We start from the raw sequence: 21,671 nt of genomic DNA on the forward strand, positions 1-21,671 counted from the left end.
ATGATGTCACAGAAAGTCAGACCAACTTAGCAAATGACCAACAGCAAAAACAAAGCCAGCTGCCTGCAGAGCTCCACGCTCCTCAGATGGTCTCCTCCGAAAGGCTGGCTTCTCCTCTTTGACACCCCCATTCATCTGCTAATCTTTCTCTATTTTGTTCACAAGGATTTCTTGAGAGCTCATGAGATCCTAAGGCAAAGATTGAATTTTAAGATGTGTGTCCATAATTTTTTCAGCCAACAGTTCATCCAAGTGAACATTTATCTTTGAAAATAGTGTGTTTTGCAGAATCAGACTCACGGATGTGGAGAACAGATTTGTGGTTTTGCCAGGGGGGAGGGGGAGGAAGGATGGATTGGGAGTTTGGGATTAGCAGATGCAGGCTCTGATATATAGAAAAGATCAACAAGGTCCTACTGTGGAGCACAGGGAACTATATTCAGTATTCTGTGATAAAACAGGAAGGAAAATAATATAAAAAAGAATGTATGTATGTATAATGAACCACTGCTATACAGTAGAAACTAACACACATTGTGGATCAACCATACTGCAATGAAAAAAAAAGACTATACTTGTTCAGCATGTTCTGGGATTTCCTCTCGGGGAGCATGTTCAGACCACAGAAACATGAGTGGAAGTTTTCTGTGTTGGAAGATTATCCTCTTTTGGGGAATTGCAGTTTTTGTGTGATAGGAAGAAAACAATTTCCATCAGAAAATTTGTCTACAGTTAGCAGTTGGAAATGATTAAACTAAGAGAAAGCAAAAAATTCCTCTGAATGAGGAAAAAGGTCCTTTGTTGGAAAAAGCATCTTTAGATCATGTTTGGTTTGCTTGGGTCTAACCATGGTTTCTCCCCTCACTCACAGGCTGAAGGAAAGAAACAAAGAGGTGAATTGTTCTGCACAAGGAAGTGCTTTCCCTCTGCTGTGGGGGAGGAGGATGGGGGGGCAAGCCTTCAGGAGGGGATGGTGGACAGAGGCGGGGAGGGGTCTGCAGGGAGAGGGGCCCGAGGACGGAGGGAAGTCAGGCCCAAGAACCAGCGGCAAGAACATTCTTGGCAGCGAATCCTGCATCTGTGAGACACTGACAACTAGCATTCAATTAGTTTCTAATTCTGTGTGTGCGTGCTCAGTCACGTCTGCTCTTTGCCACCCCAACGGACTGCAGTATGCCAGGCTCCTCGGTCCATGGAATTTTCCAGGCAAGAATACTGAAATGGGTTGACATTTCCTCCTTTAGGGGGTCTTCCTGATCCAGGGATCAAACCCACATCTCCTTTGTCTCCTGCATTGGCAGGCGGATTCTTTAGCACTGAGCTAGCTTGGAAGCCCTTCTAGTTCTGTGCGCTGGGCTGAAAATCCTGCCTTTCATTCTGAACCTTTTGTGTGTCAAGTCTGCTTTGAGGAAATCCAGGAGCAGGAGGTCCCGAGAACAGAGCTTGGAGGAAAGGGCCGTCTCCCCTCAAGTCCTCAGCCCTGTGAAGATGAGGCAGGGTCTGAAATGTTCAAAATAGGTAGGAAGGAACAGAGGGCCATTCCACTTGGGAGCAAAGGAAAGGGTGGTCCCAGAAGGGGCAGGGGCCCAGGGCATTGACAAGGCAGATGTTTGGGTGGCCTTCAGGCCCCCACAAGCTGGTGCCAGGCTGCTCCCAGCCTGGCTCCGGACTCCAAGCCTGTGGCCTTGATGGAAGGACATTGCCTTGAGCCTCAGATTGTTTCCTGTGAAATAGCGATGACAGTCCTTAATTGGCAGGGTTGTTGCATGAAATAAGAAGTGTTATAACACTTCTATATTCTATAGAATATTTTTAAGAGGTAAAATCATATATACATATATATTTGCATATCGGACAAATAAAAAGCAACACAGTTTATGTAATCAGTTAATAAGGAACTGGTGAGATGCTACCAGGTAGCTTCAGTGGGCACTAGATTCACAGAGATTCAGTCTCTCCTGGACAAAATTCTCATGCCCTGGGACCAGGAATCACATGTATCTCTGTTTGTCCTGTACAAGCTAACTCAATCTCCCCAGAACAGCAGCCACGGTTAGTCACGGGCATGCACCCCTTATAATCAGACAACCCCCTGGGTGACACCCATAATTCCATCAGTAAGTATTTATTTGTGCAATAAAGTTTCTGGCAATTTTTTAAACAGTCTTATCTTCTCCTCCAGGACCATAATCATCAACCCCAACTCCCCTTGATCACAAAACTATGGCCTCATTCAGGTTGACCTGATTATTTATGTAGGCGCAATAAGAAAGTTTGTTAATTTACAGGCCTCCGTAAGTTTGTCCTGTGCCATCACCAAGGCCCTGGAATTAGCTTCCGTGGGAAGTCTTCACAATGAGTCTCAGCCTGGATTTTTTTTTTCATTGAAGTATAGTTGATTTATAATGTTGTGCTAATTGCTGTTGTACAGCAGAGTGATCAGGTATACGTTCATCCATGCTTTTTGGTATTATTTTGCCATTGTGGTTTATCACAGGATATTGAGTATAGTTCCCTGTGCTCTACCATAGGACCTTGTTCTTTGTCCATTCTATGTATAACTGTTTGCATCTGCTAACCCCAAACCTCTAACTCATCCCTCCCCATACCTCTCCCCCTTGGCAACCACCAGTCTGTTCTCTGTGTCTATGAGTCTGTTTCCGTTTCACAGATAAGTTTACTGCATTGTATTTCAGATTCCATGTATAAGGGATATCATATTTGTCTTTCTCCTGACTTGCTTCCTGTCTAGCTCCATCCTTGTTGCTACAAGTTGCATTATTTCACTCTTTTTTATGACTGAGTCGTATTCTAAAACCACAGGAAACTAACCAAACTGTGGTTAGTTTGGTTAGTCACATGGACCACAGCTTTGTCTAACTCAGTGAAACTATGAGCCATGCCGTGTAGGGCCACACAAGTCGGATGGGTCATGGTGGAGAGTTCTGACAAAACATGATCCACTGGAGAAGGGAATGGCAAACCACTTCAGTATTCTTGCCTTGAGAACCCCATGAACAGTATGAAAAGGCAAAAAGTTAGGACACTGAAAGATGAACTCACCAGGTCAGTAGGTGCCTGATATGTTATTCGAGAAGAGCAGAGAAATAGCTCCAGAAAGAATGAAGGGGCTGAGCCAAAGCAGAAACAACACCCAGTTGTGGATGTGTCTGGTGGTGAAGGTAAAGTCCAATGCGGTAAGGAACAATATTGCATAGGAACCTGGAATGTTGCATCCATGAATCAAGGCAAATTGGAAGTGGTTGAACAGCAGATGGCAAGAGTGAACATCGACATTTTAGGAATCAGTGAACTAGAATAGACTGGATTGGGTGAATTTAATTCAGATGACCATTATATCTACTACTGTGGGCAAGAATCCCTTAGAGGAAATGGACTAGCCCTCATAGTCAACAAAAGCATCCAAAATTAAGTACTTGGATGCAATCTCAAAAATGACAGAACGATCTCGATTCGTTTCCAAGGCAAGCCATTCAGTATAACAGAAATCCAACCCTATGCCCCAACCACTAATGCTGAAGAAGCTGAAGCTGAATGGTTCTGTGATGACCTACAAGACCGTCTAGAACTAACACCCAAGAAAGATGTCCTTTTCATCACAGGGGACTTGAATGCAAAAGTAGGAAGTCAAGAGATACCTGGAGTAATGCGCAAGTTTGGCCTTGGAGTACAAAATGAGGCAGGGTAAAGGCTAAAGAGTTTCGTCGAGAGAACACACTGGATATAGCAAACACCCTCTTCCAACAACACAAGAGACAACTCTACACATGGAAATCACCAGACAGTCAATACCAAAATCAGATTGATTATGTTCTTTGCAGCCGAACATGGAGAATACGGTCAGCACTGGAAGCTGACTGTGGCTCAGATCATGAACTCCTTATTGCAAAATTGAGACTTAAATTGAAGAAAGTAGGGAAATATACTAGCCCATTCAGGTATCACCTAAATCAAATCCCTTACAATTATACAATGAAAGTGCCAAATAGATTCAAGGGATTGGATCTGATAAACAGAGTCCTTGAAGTTCTATGGACAGAGGTTTGTAACATTGTACAGGAGGCGGTGATCAAAACCATCCCCAAGGAAAAAAAGTGCAAAAAGGCAAAATGGTTGTTGAGGAGGTCTTACAAATAGCTGAGAAAAGAAAAGCAAAAGGCAAAGGAGAAAAGGAAAGATATACCCATCTGAATGCAGAGTTCCAAAGAATAGCAAGGAGAGATGAGAAAACCTTTCTAAGTGAACAATGCAAAGAAATAGAGGAAAACAGTAGAATGGGATCTAGAGATCTCTTTAAGAAAATTAGACATACCAAGGGAACATTTCATGCAAAGATGGGCACAATAAAGGACAGAAATGGTATGGGCCTAACAGAAGCAGAAGATATTAAGAAGAAGTGGCAACAATACACAGAAGAACTATACAAAAAAGATCTTCATGACCCAGATAACCACAATGGTGTGATCACTCACTTAGAGCCAGACATCCTGGAGTGTGAAGTCAAGTAGGCCTTGAAAGCATCATTAAGAGCAAAGCTAGTGGAGGTGATGGAATTCCAGTTGAGCTCTTTCAAATCCTGAAAGATGATGCTGTGGAAGTGCTGCACTCAATACGCCAGCAAATTTGGAAAACTCAGCAATGGCCACAGGACTGGAAAAGGTCAGTTTTTATTCCAGTCCCGAAGAAAGGCAATGCCAAAGAATGTTCAAACTACCATACAACTGTACTCATTTCACACACTAGCAGAGTAGTGCTCAAAATTCTCCAAGCTAGGTTTCAATAGTATATGAACCATGAACTACCAAATGTTCAAGCTGGATTTAGAAAAGGTAGAGGAACCAGAGATCAAATTGCCAATATTCACTGGATCATAGAAAAAGCAAGAGAATTCCAGAAAAACAACTACTTCTGCCTCACTGCCTATGCTAAAAATTTTAACTATGTGGATCACAACAAACTGGAAAATTCTTAAAGAGATGGGAATACCAAACTATGTTACCTGCCTCCTATGAAACCTGTAAGCAGGTCAAGAAGCAACAGTTAGAACTGGACATGGAACAAGGAACTGGTTCCAAATTGGGAAAGGAGTACATCAGTCTGTATGTTGTTACCCTGCTTGTTTAACTTATATGCAGAGTGCATCATGCGAAATGCCAGGCTGGATGAAGCACAAGCTGGAATCAAGATTGCTGGGAGAAATATCAATAACCTCAGATGCACAGATGACACCACCCTTATGGCAGAAACTAAAGAGGAACTAAAAAGCCTCTTGATGAAGGTGAAAGAAGAGAGTGAAAAAGTTGGCTTAAAACTCAACATTCAAAAAATGAAGATTATGGCCTCTGGTCCCATCACTTCCTGGCAGATAGATGGAGAAACAATGGAAACAGTGACAGACTTTATTATCTTGGGCTCCAAAATCACTGCAGATGGTGACTGCAACCATGAAATTAAAAGACACTTGCTCCTTGGAAGAAAAGCTATAAAAACCTAGACAGCATATTAAAAAGCCTAGATGTTACTTTGCCAACAACAGTCAGTATAGTCCAAGCTATGTTTTTTCCAGTGGTCATGTATGAGTGTGAGAGTTGGACCATAAAGCTGAGCACCGAAGAACTGATGCTCTTGAACTGTGGTGTTGGAGAAGACTCTTGAGAGTCCCTTGGACTGCAAGGAGATTAAACCAATCAATCTTAAGAAATCAACCCTGAATATTCATTTTAGAAGGACTGATGCTGAAGCTGAAGCTCTGATACTTTGGCCCCCTGATGCGAAGAGCCAATTCATTGGAAAAGACTCTAATGCTGGGAAAGGTTGAAGGCAGACAGAGAAGGGGACGACAGGGATGAGATGGTTGAATGGCATCACCGACTCAATGGGCATGAGTTTGAGCAAGCTCCAGGAGACGGTGAAGGACAGCGAAGCCTGGTGTGCTGCAGTCCATGGGATCGCAAAGAGTTGGACACGACTGAACGACTGAACAGCACAGTAGTTTATTACAAAGATATTAAATATAGTTTCCTGTGGTATACAGTAGGATCTTGTTTGTTTTATATATAGTAGCTGGCATCTGCTAATCCCAAATGCCTAATTTATCTCCCCCAACCCCTGTCCCCTTTGATAGCCATGTTTCTTTTCTATGTCTGTGAGTCTATTTGTGTTTTCTTAATAAGTTCATTTGTATCATTTATAAGATTCCACATGTAAGTGATAGCATATGATATTTGTCCTTCTCTTTCTGATTTATTTCACTTAGTGTGATCATCTCTAGTCCCATCCTTATTGCTGCAAATGGCATTTTTCATTCTATTTTATGGCTGAGTAATATTCCATTATATATATGTACCACATCTTCTTTATCCATTCATCTATTGATGGCCATTTAAGTTGCTTCTGTGTCTTGGCTATTGTGAGTACTGCTGCTATGAACACTAGGGTGCATGCATCTATTCAAATTAGAGTTTTCTCCAGGTATAGGCCCAGGAGTGGGGTTGCTGGATCATACAGTAGTTCTATTTTTTAGTTTTTCCCTTGTTTTCCGTTACAAGATGACTCAGTCTCACTTTTTACATGTTGAGTCCTGGACCTGTAATTGGTCAGTACCCCTAGTAAATGCTGTCTGGAGACCACGACCTCGGTATAAGTGTGCTCCGTGCAGTGTCCTACTCCAGGGGATCTTCCCAGAGATCGAACCCAGGGCTCCCGCATTGCAAGCAGATTCTTTACTGATTGAGCCACCAGAGGAGTCCAAGAGTACTGGGGCGGGTAGCCTACCCCTTCTCCAGGGGATCTTCCTGACCCAGGAATCGAAGCGGGGTCTCCCGCATGGCAGGCAGATTCTTTACTGACTGAGCCACCAGAGGAGTCCAAGAGTACTGGGGTGGGTAGCCTATCCCTTTTCCAGGGGATCTTCCTGACCCAGGAATCGAATCGGAGTCTCCTACATTGCAGGCAGATTCGTTACCAGCTGAGCTACAAGGGAAGCCCCATAAGTGCACTCACTAATAGTGTATGGGCATTTCTTCTAGACCTTTTTAGTGGATGGAGCTAGGAAACAGATACTTTTTAAAAGAAAAATACTCTATGATTTCATACTGCTGTTTCTGATTTATTTCTTAATTAATTTATTTTAATTGTAGAATAAATGCTTTACAATATTGTGATGATTTTTGCCATACACCAACATGAATTGACCACAGGTATACAAGTGTCCCCCCATCCTGAAGCCCCTCCCACTTCCCTCCCCACCCTATCCCTGGGTTGTCCCAGAGCACTTGCTTTGGGTGCCTGGGATTTTTGCCTAGCTTCCTTGATTTTATACTGTATGATTTTTATGGTGAAAATTATGGTTCCTAATTATAGCAAAATAATCACTTAATAAAAACATTAATACTATTGAATAAAGCCCATAATTTTCCTTTTTATTATCCATAGAATATTTCCTTCTTGGGATATATAGCAAAAATGCTGTGTTTTAAAGCCACTTCAAGTAACTGTTTTCTTTATGTGGTTAAGCCACACTTCATATGCAGTCAGTCTAATTCATTTTGGTTTACTTTCAAATTTTAAGAGAAATTTTCTTTTGTGACTACAATTTTAAAAATTATATAGAATATTTAAAGTTCAAAGAAAAAACTATTTAACAAGCTGCACTCACAGAAGTCTTGCTTCCATTGTTTTTGTTCAGTCGTTTCTGATCACTAAGTCGTTTCTGATTCTTTTCCACCCCGAGCACGCCAGGCTTTCCTGTCGTTCACCATCTCCTGGAGCTTGCTCAAACTCATGTTGATTGAGTTGGTGATACCATGCAACCATCTCATTCTCTGTCATCCCCTTCTCCTCCTGTCCTCAATCTTTTCCACCATCAGGGTCTTTTCCAATGAGGCAGCTCTTTTCATCAGGTGGCCAAAGTATTGGAGCTTCAGCTTTAGCATCAGTCTTCCCAATGAATATTCAGTGTTGATTTCCTTTAGGATTGACTAGTTTGATCTCCTTACAGGCCAAAGGACTCTCAAGAGTCTTCTCCAGCACCACAGTTTGAAAGCATCAATTCTTCAATGCTCAGTCTTCCTTATGGTCCAATTCTCACATCTGCACATGACTACTGGAAAAACCATAGCTTTCATTATATGGACTTTTTTTCGGCAACGTGTTATCTGCTTTTTAATAGGTTGTCTGTGTTTGTCATATTTTTTCTTCCCAGGAGTAAGCGTCTTTTAATCTTGTGGCTGAAGTCGCTGTCTGCAGTGGTTTTGGAGCCGAGCAAATAATATCTTTATTTTCCCTTTACTTTGTTTCTTTTTTTCCCAAATAGATAACCATTAAAAAAAAAAAAAGGATAGGTATTTCGCTGTGTAAATAGAGCAAGAAAATAGTGCCTGTAAGAGTTGTAACTGTGTATTCACAGTGTGAAATTCTGAGCACTTTCACTTGAGTCAGAATGATTAAAAACTGGTTTGATGATAATTATTAGCCCACTGTAAATTCTCTAAAGCCAAGAAGAGTCCCATAGTTTCTTCTTGTACTTGATGATTTGCACAGAAAAAAAAAAAAATCCCATATATGATACCATGACCTCACCAATACCATTGTACCATATGTAATGCAAATGGAGGCAATTAAAAAAAGTGGAGGTGACTGATTTTTGGGGAGTGGAGTTCATTGCTTCCAGGTGGAGTTACGGAGGCAGTCTTGGTCTTGCCATCCTTCTTGAGGTTCACTTTCTTTGGGATAGGTAGTCTTCCCTGAAGAGCACGCAGACAGAAAAACACACAAAAAGACACTGAGTCAGGCTTCTAAAGCCGTTTGAGAAGTTTCGCTTCTGCCCCCTGCCATTTAGGCTCCCCACGTGGTGCATAGTAGAGGATTCACCTGCCAGGGTAGGAGACACAGTTCAATCCCTGGGTCAGGAAGATCCCCTGGAGAAGGAAATGGCAGCCCACTCCAATATTTTTGCTTAGAGAATCCCCTGGACAGATGAGCCTGGCAGTCTACAGTCCATGGGGTCCCAAAGAGTCGGATGCAACTGAAGCAGTTGAGCATGTACACGTGCAGAAGATACAAATTTTATAGATGTGACTCTGGAAAATTTTATAAATGTGACTTTGGAAAGTTCCTATGTATGGTAAGTAGAACAATTTGAATATTTGAATATCAAAAGCATGACTCTAGGATCGTGTATGATTGTACTGGACAAGTTCAGAATGAAGGTAAGTGTGCCTAGTCACATGACAATACTGTCAGCACACACTTTGTAGGCAAATCACCCCCATCTCCACCCTACTGATTCTAAGAATTAAATTTAACTGAGCTCTTAGCTCTAATTGGTAGTTTATAGGCAAAACGGGGGGCAGAGGAACAAATTAAACGACACCACAAAGCAACAGACAACTCTGAAACGAGGGTCATCTATGTCCCAATATAGGTCAATATAACATATAAAAAGATAACAGAGTGAGCAGTAGACTAGCAGTGCCCAGTAGAAATTTCTGTGGTGATGGGAATGTTCTCTCATATAAATGCGACTATTAAGCACTGGACTGAGGAGCTTCTTTTAAAATATTATTTCATTGTTATTATTTATTTTCAATTAATTCAGAGAGCCACATGTGGCCAGTGTTTACCATTTTGGACAGGGCAACATCTAGATTACAAGATACCTAGAAGTCATTGCAGCTGCATGTGATGAGTGGTTCTTCTTTTTTTTAATTTATTTATTTTTGAATTGAAGGATAATTGCTTTATAGAATTTTGTTGTTTTCTGTCAATTCCCAACATGAATCAGCCATAGGTATACATATATCCCCTCCCTTTTGAACCTCTCTCACATCTCCCACCCCATCCCACCCCTCTAGGTTGATACAGAGCCCCTGTTTGAGTTTCCTGAGTCATACAGCACATTCCCGTTGGCTATCTATTTTACATATGGTAATGTAAGTTTCCATGTTACTCTTTCCATACATCTCACCCTCTCCTCCCCTCTTCCCATGTCCATAAGTCTATTCTTTATGTCTGTTTCTCCATTGCTGCCCTGTAAATAAATTCTTCAGTACCATTTTTCTAGATTCCATATATATGTGTTAGAATACGATATTTATCTTTCTCTTTCTGACTTACTTCACTCTGTATAATAGGCTTTAGGTTCATCCACCTCATCAGAACTCCCTCAAAGGTGTTCCTTTTTATGGCTGAGTAATGTTCCATTGTGTATATGAACCACAACTTCTTTATCCATTCATCTGTTGATGGATATCTAAGTTGCTTCCACGTTCTAGCTATTGTAAATAGTGTTGCAATGAACAATGGGATACCTGTGTCTTTTTCAATTTTGGTTTCCTCAGGGTATATGCCTAGGAGTGGGATTGCTGGGTCATATGGTGGTTTTATTCCTAGTTTGTTAAGGAATGTCCATACCGTCTTCCATAGTGGCTGTATCCATTTACATTCCTATCAACAGTGCAAGAGCGTTCACTTTTCTCCACATCCTCTCCAGCATTTATTGTTTGTGGACTTTTGGGTGATGGCCATTCTGACTGGTGTGAGGTGATATCTCATTGTAGTTTTGATTTGCATTTCTCTAATAATGAGTGACGTTGATCATCTTTTCATGCATTTGTTAACCATCTGTATGTCTTCTTTGGAAAACATACAGACCTAAAAGTTTGTTTAGGTCTTTTCCCCACTTTTTGATTGGGTTGTTTGTTTTTCTGGCATTGAGTTGTATGAGCTGCTTGTATATTTTGGAAATTAATCTTTTGTCAGTTGTTTCATTTGCTATTATTTTCTCCTATTCTGAGGGTTGCCTTTTCACCTTGCTTATAGTTTCCTCTGCTGTGCAAAAGCTTTTACGTTTAATCGGGTCCCACTTGTTTACTTCTGTTTTTATTTCCATTACTCTAGGAGGTGGGTCATAGAGGATCTTGCTTTGATTTATGTCATCGAGCATTCTGCCTATGTTTTCCTCTAAGAGTTTTATAGTTTCTGGTCTTACATTTAGGTCTTTAATCCATTTTGAGTTTATCTTTGTGTATGGTCTTAAGAAGTGCTCTGATTTCATTCTTTTACATGTAGCTGTCCAGTTTTCCCAGCACCACTCATTGAAGAGGCTTATTGAATTTGCCCCATAGTGTATTACTGCCTTCTTTATCAAAAATAAGGTACCAAACTGTGCATGGGTTTATTTCTGGGCTTTCTATCTTGTTCAATGGAACAATGGGTCTATATTTCTGTTTTTGTGCCAGTACCACACTGTCTTGATGACTATAGCTTTGTACTATAATATAAAGTCAGGAAGGTTGATTCCTCTAGCTCCACTCCTCTTTCTTAAGACTGATTTGGCTCTTCAGGGTCTTTTGTGTTTCCACATGAATTGTGAAATTTTTTGTTCTAGTTCTGTGAAAAATGCCATTGGTAATTTGATAGGGAGTTAGGGCCTTAGGAAGCATCCCTGGTGGCTCAGACGGTAAAGCGTCTGCCTACAGTGCGGGAGACCTGGGTTCAATTCCTGGGTCAGGAAGATCTCCTGGAGAAGGAAATGGCAGCCCACTCCAGTATTCTTGCCTGGAGAATCCCATGGATGGAGAAGCCTGGTAGGCTACAGTCCATGGGGTTGCAAATTGTCGGATGCAACTGAGCAACTTCACTTCACTAGGAAGTATCACTATGAACAAAGCTAGTGGAGGTGATGGAATTCCAGTTGAGCTGTTTCAAATCCTGAAAGATGATGCTGTGAAAGTGCTACACTCAATATGCCAGCAAATTTGGAAAAGTCAGCAGTGGCCACAGGACTGGAAAAGGTCAGTTTTCATTCCAATCCCAAAGAAAGGCAATGCCAAAGAATGCTCAAACTACTGCACAATTACACTCATCTCACACGCTAGTAAAGTAGTGCCCCAAATTCTCCAAGCCAGGCTTCAACAATATGTGAACCGTGAACTTCCAGATATTCAAGCTAGTTTTAGAAAAGGCAGAGGAACCAGAAATCAAATTGCCAACATCTGCTGGATCATGGAAAAAGAAAGAGAGTTCCAGAAAAACATCTATTTCTGCTTTATTGACTCTGCCAAAGCCTTTGACTATGTGGATCACAATAAACTGTGGAAAATTCTGAAAGAGATGGGAATACCAGACCACCTGACCTGCCTCTTGAGAAACCTGTATGCAGGTCAGGAAGCAACAGTTAGAACTGGACATGGAACAACAGACTGGTTCCAAATAGGAAAAGGAGTACGTCAAGGCTGTATATTGTCACCCTGCTTATTTAACTTCTATGCAAAGTACATCATGAGAAATGCTGGACTGGAAGAAGCACAAGCTGGAATCAAGATTGCTGGGAGAAATATCAATCACCTCAGGTATGCAAATGACACCACCCTTATGGCAGAAAGTGAAGAGGAACTAAAAAGCCTCTTGAGGAAAGTGAAAGAGGAGAGTGAAAAGGTTGACTTTAAAGATCAACGTTCAGAAAACTAAGATCATGGCATCTGGTCCCATCACTTCATGGAAAATAGATGGGGAAACAGTGGAAACAGTGTCAGACTTTATTTTTCTGGACTCCAAAATCACTGCAGATAGTGATTGCAGCCATTAAATTAAAAGACGCTTACTTCTTGGAAGGAAAGTTATGACCAACCTAGGCAGCATATTAAAAAGTAGAGACATTACTTTGCCAACAAAGGTCCGTCTAGTCAAGGCTATGGTTTTTCCAGTGGTCATGTATGGATGTGCAAATTGGACTATAAAGAAAGCTGAGTGCTGAAGAATTGATCCTTCTGAACTGTGGTTTTGGAGAAGACTCTTGAGAGTCCCTTGGCCTGCAAGGAGACCCAACCAGTCCATCCTAAAGGAGACCAGTCCTGGGTGTTCATTGGAAGGACTGATGTTGAAGCTGAAACTCCAGTACTTTGGCCACCTGATGTGAAGAGCTGACTCATTTGAAAAGACCCTGATGCTGGGAAAGATTGAGGGCAGGAGATGGGGATGACAGAGGATGGATGGTCGGATGGCATCACCAACACAATGGACATGGGTTTGGATGGACTCTGGGCATTGGTGATGGACAGGAGGCCTGGCGTGCTGTGGTTCATGGGGTCACAAAGAGTCAGACATGATTGAGCAACTGAACTGAATTTGGTCGGGATCACATTGAATCTGTAGATTGCATTTGGTAGTATAGTCATTTACACAATATTGATTCTTCCTACGTAGGAACAATCTGATTTCAGTGTTGACCATCTGGTGATGTCCATGTGTAGAGTCTTCTCCTATGTTGTTGGAGGAGGGTGTTTGCTATGACCAGTGTGTTCTCTTGGCAAAACTCTACTAGCCTTTGCCCTGCTTCATTTTGTACTCCAAGGCCAAATTTGTCCATTACTCCAGGGTCTCTTGACTTCCTGCTTTTGCATTCCAGTCCCCTATGATGAAAAGGACATCTTTTTTGGGTACTAGTTCTAGAAGGTCTTGTAGGTCTTCATAGAACCACTCAAGTTCAGCTTCTTCAGCATTACTGATCTGGGCATAGACTTGGATTGCTGTAATATTGAATGGTTTGCCTTGGAAATGAACAGAGATCATTCTGTTGTTTTTGAAACTGCATACAAGTACTGCATTTTGGACTCTTTTGTTGACTATGATGGCTACTCCATTTCTTCTAAGGGATTTTTACCCACAGTAGTAGATATAATCGTCATCTGAGTTAAATTCACCCATTCCACTCCATTTTAGTTCACTGATTCCTAAAATGTTGATGTTCACTCTTGCTATCTCCTGTTAAACCACTTTCAATTTACCTTGATTCATGGACCCAACATTCCAGCTTCCTATGCAATATTGTTCTTTACAGCATTGACTTTACTTCCATCATCAGTCACATCCAAAACTGGGTGTTGTTTTTGCTTTGGCTCTGTCTTTTCATCCTTTCTGGAGTTATTTCTCCACTCTTCTCCAGTAGCATATTGGGCACCTACTGACCTGGTGAGTTCATCTTTCAGTATCCTATCTCTTTGCCTTTTCATATTGTTCATGGGGTTCTCAAGGCAAAAATACTGAAGTGGCTTGCCATTCCCTTCTCCAGTGGACCACGTTTTGTCAGAACACTCCACCATGACCTGTCCATTCTGGGTGGGCCTACATGGCATGGTTCATAGTTTCATTGAATTAGACAAGGCTGTGGTCCATGTGATCAGCTTGATTAACTAAGATCATTGCATCTAGTCCCATCACTTCATGACAAATAGATGGGGAATAAATGGAAACAGTGAGAAACTTTATTTTGGGGGGCTCCAAAATCACTGCAGATGGTGACTAGAGCCATGAAATTAAAAGACACTTGCTCCTTGGAAGAAAAACGACAATGCATAGGGGGTGGAGCCATCACCATAGTCTCTCTCTCCCCACAGGCCAGAATGGGAAGCTGAACAATAGAAAGGCTGGCCCATAAAATGCCTGAGGCACTGAACTACAGAGTAGGACCCCCACCCAGGGTGCCCCATTTAAGTCCCTGACCTGCCAATCTACAGAGAAGACCCCAGCCAGGGGGTGCCCCTCTATGTGCCTGATGCATCGAACAACAGCGAAGGACCCCAGGCAAGGGAGCCCTCCAAGTGCCTGAATGGGAGCAGCTACAGAGAAAGAGTAGCCAAAGAGGCCTTCTGATCACCAGCTACAAGAGGCTTGAAAAGACTCTGATGGGGCCATAACTCCTGCAGTGGAGGCAGTCCGTGTGCCTGCACACTTGGCATTGCCAGGATCCTCACAAGCCAAGCAGCTGAGCCACCTTCACACTCAACTCTCACTGGGGCAGAGCTGCCACAGGCCAAAAAAAAAAAGTCTTGCATCTATGCAGATAGGGTCACTTTGGTCATGTCCAACCCTGTGAACTGTGGCCTGCCAGGCTTTTCCATCAGGGGGCTTCTCCAGGCAAGAATCCTGGAGTGTATTGGCCAATACTGGTTGCCATACCCTTCTAGAGCACTATATTTCCTGCTGCCCTAGCTGCCAACTCTCCTGAGAGCTGCCAAAATCCCTGCTACCCAAGCTGCTGCACCACCTCCACATCTGATCCTCACTGGGGCAGACCCAAGTCCTTCAGGGCAGCCTCAGAAGCAAATCCCAGTGGACAACCCACATGCAGAGGTGGAAGTAAAACCACAGTTGAAACCCAGGGGCAGTGTGGCTAAGGAAGAAGACCCAAAACCTTCCCATCAGCTGTACAAACTGCAGATTAAATCCACACGATCAACTAGGCAAACTCTATGTCTGTGGACTATATAAAAGGTCATTGAGAGCTCCCACAAAAGAAAATACACTAGTTCTGATAGCTGTGACATTGGAGGCAAGAACACACAGGAGTAGGACCAGATTAGACTCTGAGCTGCCCCCACAGCAGCACAGTGTTGGAGGGCGTCTTAGGGAGGTGAGCTGGACTGTGACTCCCAGCGAGGGAAAGGACTCTGACAGCAGTGACTCAAGAAAAACATTCATTATTCTTATGTTTTGACTTGTTCTGTAGATTCATTTGGATTCCCCCCCCCCCCCCCCCCCCCCGTTGTAGTTGTCGATTTTATTGGCACTATGAAATCTACTTAAGCTTCTGAGCTTTTTCTTTTCTCAGCCACATTTTTTATTGTTGTTATAAACTTCTGCCTCTATGTTGGGCTTTTGCAGTTCTGTGGAGTTTTCCTTTTTCTTTTTTTTAAATTCTTCCTTTTTTTCCCCTCTTAATTTTAATTTTTTAAACTTATATTTTTTTCTACATTTATTTTTTTTTGCTTTTCCTACTGTTCTTTGCCCTTGCAATTAATCTTTGATGTATACAAATCTTCTTTATCTACCTCTATTTAACTTTGCATATTAATTCTTTCTTTCCTTTCCTCTCAAAATATTTGTTGGTTTTGTGTTCATTGCTTTATTTCCCACTTGGCACCTTGCTTTAGTTTTGTTTTCCAGTTTGTGCTTTAGTTAGTTTTGTTCTTAACTGGTAGATATAATTTTTTATTTCCTTTGTTTGCTGGGTCAATCTACTGTACTTTATTTTTGTTGGATTGTTTTGGAAACCACTTGAATACAAGACCCAACATCACCCAACCACCAGTAGCACCCTGTGCAGGACATCTCATCTAAACAACAAACAAAACAAAAATACAAACCAAATCATCACCAGATAGGATTACCACCTCACTTAGCCTTGACCATCAGAGGAAAAACAAAGCAAAACAAAAAAACTCAGCACAAATCTCACCCTATACGAAGCTTACACAAACCACTGGACCAACCTTAGGAGGGTAGAAACCAAAAGGAAGGAAGAATTCAACCCTGAAGCATGGGAAAAGGAGATCTCAAACAGAATAAGTTGAAAATGAATAATGAAAAGGCAGAGAAATACTAGACAAATGAAGGAACAAACTAGAAACACAGAAATTCAAATAAATGTAGAGGAAATAGGCAAACTAACTGAAAAAGAATTCAGAATAATAATAGTAAAGATTATCAAAAACCATGCAAACAGAATGGAGAAAATGCAAGAATCAATTAACAAAGACCTAGAAGAAATAAAAAATAAACATACAAACAACACAATTACTGAAATTAAAAATACTCTACAAGGAATCAACAGCAGAATATCTGAAGCAGAAGAATGAATCAGTAAGCTGGAAGATAAAATGGTGGAAATAACTTCTGAAGAGCAGAATGAACTAAAAAGAATAAAAAAAACTGAGGGTAGTCTCAGAGACCTCTGGGACAATATCAAATGCACCAACATTTGAATTATAGGGGTCCCGGAAGAAGAGAAAAAGAAAAGGTATGAGAAAAAATTTGAAGAGATTATAGTTAAAAATTTCCCCAACATGGAAAAGGAAATAGTCAAGTTCAAGAGGCGCAAAGAGTCCCATTCAGGATAAACCCAAGGAGAAACACGCCAAGACACATACTAATCAAACTAACAAAGACCAAACACACAAAAACAGAATATTAAAAGCAGAAAGGGAAAAGCAACAATAACATCCAAGGGAAACTCCATACGTTTAACAGCTGATCTTTCAGCAGAAACTCTGCAGGCCAGAAGGAATGGCAGGATATATTTAAAGTCCTGAAAGGGAAAGATTACTGTACCCAGCAAGGATCTCATTCAAAATATATGGCAATAAAATCAATAACCTGGAAGAGATGGACAGCTTCTTAGAAAAGTTCAATCTTCCAAGGCTAAACCAGGAAGAAACAGAAATTATGAACAACCCAATTACAAGCACTGAAATTGAAGCTGTGATAAAAAATCTTGCAAAAAAACCCCCAAAAGCCCAGGACCAGATGGCTTCACAGGAGAATTCTGTCAAACATTTAGAGAAGCGCTAATGCTTATCCTTCTAAAACTCTTTCAAAAAATTGCAGAGGAAGGAACACTTCCAAACTCATTCTATGAGGCCACCATCCCCTGAAACAAAAACAGAGAAAGACAACACAAAAAAAGAAGACTACAGGCCAATATCACTGATGAACATGGATGCAGAAATCCTCAACAAAATTTTAGCAAACAGAATTCAGCACACATCATAAAGCTCATACACCATGATCAAGTTTGGTATAATCCAGGGATGCAAGGATTCTTCAAAATATACAAATCAATCAATGTGATTGATTCACACTGAATTGAATCAATCCCTGAATATTCAATGGAAGGACTGATGCTGAAGCTGAAACTCCAATACTTTGGCCACCAGATGGGAAGAGCTGACTCATTTGAAAAGACCTTAATGCTGGGAAAGATTGAAGGCGGGAGGAAAAGGGGATGACAGAGGATGCATGGAATCACCCAGTCAATGGACATGAGTTTGAATAAGCTCCTGGAGTTGGTGATGGACAGGGGAGCTTGGCATGCTGCAGTCCATGGGGTTGCAAAGATTTGGACACAACTGAGCGACTGAAATGAACTGAATTAATGTGATATACCATATTAGCAAATTGAAAGATAAAAACCATATGATAGTCTCAATAGATGCAGAAAAAGCCTTTGACAAAATTCAGCTCCCATTTATGATTAAAACTCATAAAAAAATGGGCATAGAAGGAACCTACCTCAACATAGTAAAGGCCAGATATGTTAAGCCTACAGCAAACATTATTCTCAATGCTGAAAATATGAAAGCATTCCCCCTAAGATCAGGAACAAGACAAGGGTGTCCACTTTCACCACTATTATTCAACATAGTTCTGGAAGTCCTAGCTACAGCAATCTGAGAAGAAAAAGAAATAAAGGAATCCAGATCGGAAAAGAAGTAAAGCTCTCACTGTTTGCAGATGATGTGATACTGTATGAAGAAAACCCTAAAGATAGTATCAGAAAGTCACTAGAGCTAATCAGTGAATTTAGCAAAGTTGCAGGATATGAAATTAATACACAGAAATCACTTGCATTTCTATATACTAACAATGAAAAATCAGAAAGAGAAATTAAGGAATCAATCCCATTTACCATGGCAACAAAAAAAATTAAATATCTAGAAATAAACTTATCTAAGGAGACAAAAGAACTGTACACAGAAAATTTTAAGACACTAATGAAAGAAATCAAAGATGACATAAAGAGATGGAGTGATATTCCATTTTCCTGGGTAGTTCAGTTCTGTTGCTCAGTCATGTCCGACTCTTTGCGACCCCATTCACTACAGCACACCAGGCTCTCCTGTCCATCACCAACTCCCACAGCTTACTCAAACTCATGTCCATTGAATCGGTGATGCCATCCAACCATCTCATCCTCTGTCATCCCCTTCTCCTCCTGCCCTCAATCTTTCCCAGCATCAGGGTCTTTTCCAATGAGTCAGTTCTGCACATCAGGTGGCCAAATTATTGGAGTTTCGGCTTCAACATCAGTCCTTCCAATGAATATTCAGCACTGATTTCCTTTAGGATGGACTGGTTGGATCTCCTTGCAGTCCAAGGGACTCTCAAGAGTCTTCTCCAACACCACAGTTCAAAAGCATCAATTCTTTGGTGCTCAGCCTTCTTTATAGTCCAACTCTCACATCCATACATGACTACTGGAAAAACCATAGCCTGGACTAGACGGACCTTTGTTGGCAAAGTAATGTCTCTGCTTTTTAATATAAATTCCAGTTCCCAGCTGCTGCGCCTTCTAGGGGAACTGCATCCCTATCCCCGGCTGTGGCAAGGAATATCTTATTTTCCTTCCATTTAGGCTGCCACGGAGCAGCTGTTTCACTCTCAGCCTTATATGTTTCTCCTCTGCCTCAGACAATTGCCCTGATGTGGGATCCGATGCCAGCTTCAGTTCCCGCACCCGCCAAGGGCAGGTCAGTCCTACTAACACTCCTGGTTTCCCCCTAGTTCTTTCATCCTCCTGAGTTTGGTGTAGTTCTATATATTCTTTTCCACTGTTCAGGCACTCCTGTCTGCTCTCAGCTGGTGTTCTGCAGCACTTCTGAGTCTGAAGCTGTATTCCTGATGTATCCGTGGAGAGAGATGTGCTCCACGTGCACCGACTCCTCCTCCACCTTGTTCTCCTGTCCACAAGTGGTTCTTGATTGGATCTTTATTTCAACAAACCAACTGCAAGACGTTTGGGGGAGGTATAAAAGGGAGGTCTTTAAACGTGTTCTGGTTATAAGATGATACTAGGAAATTTTTGTTGATTTTCTTAGGTGTGATGATGGCTTTGTGTCTATGTAGGTAGATGTCATTGTTTAAAAAGATTCACATCAAAATGTTACAATACCTGTAACTGACCTCAAAATACCTTTGCCAATAAAAGTAAACATAAAATAATGTCAACCATGATTCAGTCTAGGTAATGGATACATGGAGTTTTGTTATTCCAGTCTGTTTACTGTTCTGCTTGAAATTTTTCAGAATAAAAAGTAAAAAAAAAAAAAAAAAATCCTCAGAAGGAGTCATTGTGATTGTAAACTAGGTTTTATTTGAGATAAAATGAAATAATTTTATTTTTATAATTTTTAGCTTTATTTTTTCAAATTAAATCTAACTAGAAGACTTTTTTCCTAATATTTCCTCTAAATTTTAGTTTCTGTTTTAAGCAAGTTCACTTTTAGTGGACTTTTTTTCCTTTTGGTGTCAGTATTTTTGAGTAACAGCTTGAGTGCTCACGACTTTACATGTAAGAATTCTAAAAAATTCCCTTTGAAAATGAAAGTGGAAAAATTCCTTTTGAAAACAAAGCCAAAGTCCTACATTTTTGCTTCCTGGCCACTGCCAAGTGGCTACAAAGGGCCGTTTCTCCAAGATTCACTCATCTCCTGTCCCAGGTGCTGGGTCCCAGTGTGAGCTGTTTCCTTGCCAGCTGTGTCCCAGGGAAGTGCCTTGACTTCCTATCTGTCAAATGGGGGATTAGTGGTCTCCCAGGAGATAGCAAGGAGTAAATGAACTGATGCTGCAAACCCAAAGCAGTTGTAAGCTGGCCCTGAGAGGCCCTGGGTGAAGACTCTACCCTGAATGAGACAGGCTGGGTGTGTACCCTGCTTCCAGAACTTCCTCAAGCTCCCAGCTTCATTGAAAGTACTTATAAAACAAACTCTACTGAAGGAATTTCCAAAAGAGAGAAAGTAGGGCTGGAGGGGTCTGGACAGCTCTGAGAGGTGTTGTGGAAATAGTTACTATAGCCCAGAAAGACTAAACAGTTTGAGCAAAGAGAGGGTATCTGAAGTGCTTGTTTTGGTGGGTAAATTTTTTCAAAAAATTAATTTTATTGACTATAGTTGATTTACAACGTGTTAATTTCTGTTGCACAGCAAAGTGACTCAGTTACACATAGACACATTCGTTTTCATCTTCCTTTCCCTTGTGGTTCATCACAGGGTGCTGAATACAGCTCCCTGTGCCACACAGTAGGATGTTGTTGTTGATCCATTCTGTATGTGATACTTTGCATCTGCTAACCCCAAAATCCCGGTCCCTCCCTCCTTCACCCTCTTCCCCACCGCCAGCAGTCTGTTCTCTATGTCTGTGAGTCTGTCTGTAAATTCACTTGTGTCAGATTTTAGATTCGATATATAAGTGGTATCATATGGTATTTGTCTTTCTCCCTTCACTTACTATTATCATTTCTAGGACTGCCCATGTAGCTGCAAATGGCATTATTTCATTCTTTTTAATGACCAAATAGTATTCCACTGTATATGTACCACACCTTCTTTATCCATTCATCTGTTAATGGCTATTTAGGTTGCTTCCATGCCTTGTCTGGGCTTCCCTGGTGGCTCAGCTGGTAAAGAATCTGCCTGCAATGCAGGAGATCTGGGTTCAATCCCTGGGTCAGGAAGATCCTTGGAGAAGGAAATGGCTACCTACTCTAGTATTCTGGCTTGGAGAATTCCATGGACTATATAGTCCATGGGATCACAAAGAGTCGGACACAACTGAGTGACTTTCACTTTCATGTCTAGACTATTGTAAATAATGCTGCTATGAACAATTGGGGTGCATGTATCTTTGAATTGTAATTTTCTCCAGATACAGGCCCAGGAGTGGGATTGCTAGATCATACAGCAATTCTATTTTTAGTTTTTTGAGGAACCTCCATACTGTTTTCCATAGTGGCTGCACCAATTTACATTTTGGTGGGTAATAACTTCTTTAAATTCCAAGCAACATTACACAATTCTTTGGGCAAAGGAATCAGC

General features: G+C 41.3%; 1 long non-coding RNA gene across 1 annotated transcript; it reads left to right on the forward strand.

Annotated features, from left to right (window-relative positions):
* Positions 1–15,555: 15,555 nt before the first annotated feature.
* On the forward strand, positions 15,556–19,806 carry LOC139186656 (uncharacterized). The gene is made up of 2 exons (XR_011570327.1): positions 15,556–19,328; positions 19,418–19,806. It is a non-coding gene; the product is annotated as an uncharacterized lncRNA (long non-coding RNA).
* Positions 19,807–21,671: the final 1,865 nt, after the last annotated feature.

Source organism: Bos indicus, chromosome 2, assembly GCF_029378745.1.
Source record: "Bos indicus isolate NIAB-ARS_2022 breed Sahiwal x Tharparkar chromosome 2, NIAB-ARS_B.indTharparkar_mat_pri_1.0, whole genome shotgun sequence".
Taxonomy (NCBI): domain Eukaryota; kingdom Metazoa; phylum Chordata; class Mammalia; order Artiodactyla; family Bovidae; genus Bos; species Bos indicus.